The sequence below is a fragment of the Myotis nattereri genome (genome assembly GCF_964212035.1).
Source record: "Myotis nattereri genome assembly, chromosome: X".
In the NCBI taxonomy this organism is placed as follows: Eukaryota; Metazoa; Chordata; class Mammalia; order Chiroptera; family Vespertilionidae; genus Myotis; species Myotis nattereri.
The window spans coordinates 99,593,104-99,599,979 of record NC_138078.1 but is presented as its reverse complement, the minus strand read 5'-3'; the positions used below and the strand labels follow the sequence as shown (position 1 = coordinate 99,599,979).

Genomic DNA, 6,876 nt, shown 5'->3' with positions numbered 1-6,876 from the left:
CCGCCTAAGCCCCAGCTGCCTAATCCCCGCCCCCAGCCAGGACCCCATGGCAATCCCAGAGCAGGCAAGTGTGGAGGGTGGGCGGCCCCCAGGTGGGCCTGCTCCTGGGATCGCCATAGCGATCCCAGGGCAGGAAAGTTCCCCACAGGCATCACCCAGCAGGGCCTGCCCCCAGTCTCTGCAGTGATCAGGTGATCCATGAGCAGGAAAGTGCAGCCAGCAGGCAGCACCCCACCCTGGCCACAGCTCAAGGGAGAGAAAAACACGCAGTGAAAACCAGGAGCCTGAGAGATCAACACAGAGGGGTGCCTGCTCCAAGCCTCCACGGTGTGGCTGGGGGCAGGCCCCCAGCAGACACACACACTCACACACACACACACACACACACACAGGATGACTGCTCCGAGCCTCTGCTGCCAGACTGTGGCCATCAGTAGGACATCCACTGAGGGCTCCCGGACTGTGAGAGGGGCAGGCTGAGCTGAGGGAACCCCACCCCCCAGTGCACAAATTTCGTGCACCGGGCCTCTAGTAAATTATATAACTCTACAACTTAAAAAATTACAAAGAGAACAACAAGCCTTAGCCAGTTTGGCTCACTGGATAGAGCGTCGGACTGAAGGGTCCCAGGTTTGATTCCAGTCAAGGGCATGTACCTTGGTTGCAGGCACATCCCCAGTAGGCGGTGTGCAATAGGCAGCTGATTGATGCTTCTCTTTCATCGATATTTCTAACTCTCTATCCCTCTCCCTTCCTCTCCGTAAAAAATCAATAACATATATATATTTTTTAGAAAAAGAAAGAGAGCAACAACAAAAGCCCAGAGTGAGCAGAAAGAAGGAGATAATAAAGATCAAAGCAGAAATAAATGACATAGAGACCCAAAAAAACAATACAAAAGATCAATGAAACAAAGAGCTGATTCTTTGAAAGGACAAACAATATTGATGAACCTCTAGCCAAGCTCACCAAGAAACAAAGAGAGGACCCAAATAAACAAATTCAGAAATGAAAGAGGTGAAATAACAGCAGACCCCACAGAAAATACAAAGGATTGTAAAAAAAATACTATGAACAACTCTATTCCAAAAAACTAAACAACCTAGAGGAAATGGACATATTCCTAGAAAAAATATGACCTTCCAAAAATCAACCAAGAAGAATAAAAAAATCTCCACAGGCCTATAACTTAGGAGGAAATTGAAGCAGTAATCAAAAACCTTCCAGCAAACAAAAGCCCAAGGCCAGTTGGCTTCACAGGGGAATTTTAACAAAAATTCAAAGAAGAATTAAAACCTATTCTTCTTAGACTATTACAAAAATTTCAAGAGGAAGGCACACTTCCAAGCTCTTTCTATGAAGCCAGCATTCCCTAATCCCAAAACTAAATAAGGATACTACAAAGAAAGAGAATTACAGGCCAATATCCTTGATGCTAAAATCCTCAACAAATTTCTAGTAAATTGGATCCAGCATTACACTAGAAAGATCATACACCATGACCAAGTGGGATATATTCCAATGATGCAAGGCTGGTACAATATATGCAAATCAATAAACTTAATACATCACACAAACAAATTAAGAGACAAAAATCACATAACCATATCAATTGATGCAGAAAAGGCATTTGACAAAATCCTACACTCTTTCCTGATTAAAAAAAACACACAAACTTTCAGTAAAGTGGGAATTGAGGGATCATACCTCACCATAATAAAAGCCTTACATGACAAACTTGCAGCCAACATCATACTCAATGGGCAAAAACTAAAAACATTTCCCCTAAGAACAGGAACAAGACAGGGATGCCCTCTCTCACCACTCCTGTTCGACATAGTACTGGAAGTACTTGCCATAGTGATCAGACAAGAAGATAAAATAAAAGGCATCCAAATTGGAAAAGAAGTAGTAAAATTGTCATTATTCACAGATGACAGGATATTGTATATAGAAAACCCTAAATACTCCATCAAAAAAACTACTAGAATTAATAAATGAATTTGGCAATGTAGCAGGATACAAAATTAACACCATGAAATCTATGGCTTTTTTAATACACCAATAATGAACTCACAGAAAGAGAAACTAAAAAAGCAATCCCATTTGCCATTGCAACAAAACAATTAAGATACCTAGGAATAAATTTAACCAAGGAGATAAAGAACCTGTATTCAGAAAATTACAGGATATTCGAAAAAGAGATAGAGGAAGACATAAACAAATGGAAGAATATACCGTGTTCAATGATTGGTAGAATCAACATCATTAAAATTTCCATACTACCTAAAGGAATCTATAGATTCAATGCAATCCCCATGAAAATAACAATGATATACTTCAAAGACCTAGAACAAACACTCCAAAAATTCAACGGCAATAAAAAAAAAGACCCTGATTAGCTGCAGCAATCTTGAAAAGAACTAAATTTGAGGGAACACAATGCCATATGTCAAACTACACTACAAAGCCACTGTTCTAAAAACTTGCCTAGTACTGGCACAAGAACAGACATATAGACCAATGGAACAGAACAGAGAACCCAGAAATTGACCCAAGCCATTATGCTCAATTAATATTTGACAAAGGAGGCAAGAGCATACAAGGAGTCAAGACAGTCTCTTCAATAAATAGTGCTGGGAAAATTGGACAGATACATGCAAAAAAATGAAACTAGACTAACAACATACACCATACACAAAAATAAACTCAAAATGGATAAAGGACTTAAACATAAGATGGGAAACCAAAAAATTCTTAGAAGAAGCCATAAGCACCAAAATAGCAAACATTTGTTGTAGCAATATCTTTACCAATACAGCCCCTACGCCAGCCCTGGGCAAACTACGGCCAGCAGGCTGGATCCGGCCTGTTTGAAATGAATAAATCTAAAAAAAAAAAAGACCGTACCCTTTTATGTAATGATGTTTACTTTGAATTTATATTAGTTCACACAAACACTCCATCCATGCTTTTGTTCCGGCCCTCTGGTCCAGTTTAAAAACCCATTGTGGCCCTCGAGTCAAAAAGTTTGCTCACCCCTGCCTAGGGCCAAGGTTGGCAAACTGCGGCTCACGAGGCACATGCGGCTCTTTGGTCCCTGAGTGTGGCTCTTCCTAAGCCTTAGGAGTACCCTAATTAAGTTAATAACAATGTACCTACCTATATAGTTTAAGTTTTAAAAATTTGGCTCTCAAAAGAAATTTCAATCGTTGTACTGTTGATATTTGGCTCTGTTGACTAATGAGTTTGCCGACCACTGCCCTAGGGCAATGGAAACTAAGGAGAAAATAAACAACTGGGACTTCATCAAAATAAAAAACTTCTGCACAGCAAAAGAAACCATCAACAAAATAACAAGAAAGCCCACTGCGTGGGAGAACATATTTGCCAATGTTATCTCTGATAAGGGTTTAATCTCCAAAATTTATAGGGAGCTCATACAACTTAACATACGGAAGATAAACAACCCAATCAAAAAATGGGCAATGAACCTAAATAGATACTTTTCATAAGAAGACATAAGGAAGACCAAGAGACATATGAAAACATGCTCAAAGTCACTAATCATCCAAGAGATGCAAATCAAAACGACAATGAGGTACCATCTCACACCTGTCAGAATGGCTATCATCAACAGATCAACAAATGACAAGTGCTGGTGAGGATGTGGATAAAAAGGAACCCTCTTTCACTGCTAGTGGGAATTCAGACTGGTGCTACCACTGTGGAAAACAGTATGGGGTTTCCTCAAAAAATTAAAAATGGAACTTCCGTTTGACCCAGTAATCCCACTTCTAGGAATATATCCCAAGAAATACCAATCAGAAAGGATATATGCATCCTTATGTTCATAGCAGCACAATTTATAATAGCTAAAACAGCCTAAGTGCCCATCAGCAGAAGAGTGGATTAAAGAGCAGTGGCACATATACACAATGAAATTCTACACTGCTGTAAAAAAAGAAGGAATTCTTACCATTTGCAACAGCGCGGGTGGAACTGGAGAGCATTATGCTAAGCGAAACGAGCCAGTCAGAGAAAGATAAATATCACATGATCTCACTCATTTGTGGAATATAATGAACAACATAAACTGATGATCAAAAATAGAACCAGAGTCATAGAAGCATCGAACAGACTGTCCAACCTATGAGGTTAGGTGGGGGCTAATGGGTTAAGAGATCAACCAAAGAACTTGTATGCATACACATGAGCATAACCAATGGATACAGGTGGGAGGTTGGGGGATGAGGGCATGTGCTTGAGGGGTGGGTAGGCCAGGGAGAGGTCAAGGGGAGAAAAAGGAGACATATCTAATACTTTATATAATAAAGAATTTAACGTTTAAAAAATAATAATAATTGGTGCGGCCGCATTTGAATGGCCCTGAGTGGGGCTTGGCTCAGGAACCAGGGACTCTCTAGGCTTTCAGGTGCAGTTGGTTAGTGCCAGGGCTTGACTGAGGTGCAGCGGTACGTTGAGGCACCGGTATTTAAGAGATTATGGCATCTGAAACCCACAATGTTATAAAACAGAACTTTTATAATAATATTGAGGATCATTCCATTGATCGTCCTAGCCTAGATAAAGGATCTCTAATTTCACTAATAAGAGCATGAAGGAGGTTAAGAAATCTCCAAAACAGTTGGCTGCTTACATAAATAGAACACTTTGACTCACTGTTAAAAGCCCAGATAAGCCCTGATTGGTTTGGCTCAGTGGATAGAGCATAGGCCTGCGGACTGAAGGGTCCTGGGTTATATTCCGGTCAAGGGCATGTACCTTGGTTGCTGGCACATCCCCAGTGGGGGGCGTGCAGGAGGCAGCTGATCGATGTTTCTCTCTCATCAATGTTTCTGACTCTCTATCCCTCTCCCTTCCTCTCTGTAAAGAATCAATAAAATATATTTTTTAAAAAACCCAGATAAGGTGATCTACCACGGAAAGAAAGTTCATTATCCTTTTCCAAATTCTTGTTTTAAAAAGAAACAGTCCCCTAGAAGTGGGAGTTGTGACATGCCTGCTTGTGCAGGCCACCTGCCTGAAAAATTACACTATGATAGTCAAACATATTTGCCTAACTCCAGTGATTCTTGGTTCTTTACAGACAGAAAGCGCATCATCAAAATACAGTGGGTTTTTTTCTGAGGTTTCTCAGGATCATGAAACAATGGCACAAGTTTTTTCAGCAGGAATTTGAGATTGAATGTACCTTTAACTTATTGGAAAAAGAGAAGTATAAGTGAACTGGTAGCTTATTTGGTGAGGATAGAAGACCTTGGGGTGGTGGTGGATTGCCTTCCTGAGCTTACCAATAGTTTACAGGAAGAAAAACAATACATCTCACATCTCACTTGTTGCCTCTTGTACAGTCACTACTTAAAAACAAATTTGAAGAATATGTAATAGTTGGTTTAAACTGGCTTCAAGCAATCATTAAAAGGTGGTGGTCAGAACTATCATCCAAAACAGACATTAAAAATGATGGAAAGATTCATATTTTAAAACAACAATTAAGTAGATTATGGGAACAAGAAAACCATCTTACTTTGGTTCCAGGATACACTGGTAATATAGCTAAGGGTGTAGGTGCTTATTTATTACAGTTGCATTGAAAGACTTCATCTACTAAAGAGCATTTGGTTATTCAAAACATCCCTGGACTATATGATTTCCAAACATGCCTCATTGGAGAACTGTGAAAGAAATCAAAACCGTTTTCTTTTAAAGCAACATATGAAACCAATAACAAAATCCTAACAATCTACTTCACATTGAAGTGGAAAAATATCTGAAAGGAGCAGCTTCAACTTTTATAAGGTGAAAGTGCACTATGAAGATTGTTCACCTTTGCTGCATTTGGGATTTATATGGTTACTTGGCAAGAACAACTGGATCTTAATGCAATACTTCGTAGAATATACTTTATATTATGTGAAAAAATAAGACAAAACTTATTACTAGAAAAAGCAAAGACCAATCATTACTTTTTTAAAAATTTTATTTTATTGTTTAAAGTATTACAGATAGTAGTACATATGTTTCCTTTTATTTTCCCCATTGACATTCCCCGGCCTCCCCTACCCCCGGCACATGCCATCACCCCCTCCCTTCCCCAAGACAACCAATGTGTTGTGTCCATTGGTTATGCTTATATGCATGCATACAAGTTCTTCGGTTGATTTCTTACCTCCCCACCTCCAACACCCCCCAGCCTTCCCAATGTAATTTGACAGTCTATTCCATGCTTCTCTGCCTCTGTATCTATCTTTTGGATCCTCAGTTTATAATGGTCTTTATTATCCATAAATGAGTGAGACCACGTGATGTTTTTCTTTCACTTCCTGGCATACTTCACTTAGCATAATGCTCTCCAGTTCCATCCATACTGCTGCAAATGGTAAGCATTCCTTCTTTTGTATAGCAGTGTAGTATTCCATTGTGTAGATGGACCATAGTTTTCTAATCCACTGATCTGTTGATAGGCATTTAGACTGTTTCCAAATCTAGGCTATTGTAAATTGTGCTGCTATGAACAGAGGGGTGCATATATCCTTTCTAATTGGTGTTTCTGTTTTCTTGGGATATATTCCTAGAAGTGGTATGACTGGGTCAAATGGCAGTTCCATTATTAAATTTTTGAGGAAACGCCATACTGTTTTCCACAGTGGCTGCACCAGTCTGCATTCCCACCACCAGTGAAGGAGGGTTCCTTTTTCTCTGCATCCTCTCCAGCACTTGTCATTTGTTTATTTGTTGATGATAGCCATTCTGTCAAGTATGAGGTGGTACCTCATTGTTGTTTTGACTTGCATTTCTCAGATGATTAGTGACTTTGAGCATGTTTTCATGTGTCTCTTGGCTTTCTGAGTG

General features: G+C 39.8%; 1 pseudogene across 1 annotated transcript; it reads left to right on the top strand.

The window, feature by feature from the left end:
- The first annotated feature begins 4,505 nt into the window (after positions 1 to 4,505).
- LOC308535970 (KATNB1-like protein 1) lies at positions 4,506 to 5,618 on the top strand (annotated as a pseudogene). The gene is made up of 2 exons: positions 4,506 to 4,706; positions 4,928 to 5,618. The product of its transcript is annotated as a KATNB1-like protein 1 (transcript).
- Positions 5,619 to 6,876: the final 1,258 nt, after the last annotated feature.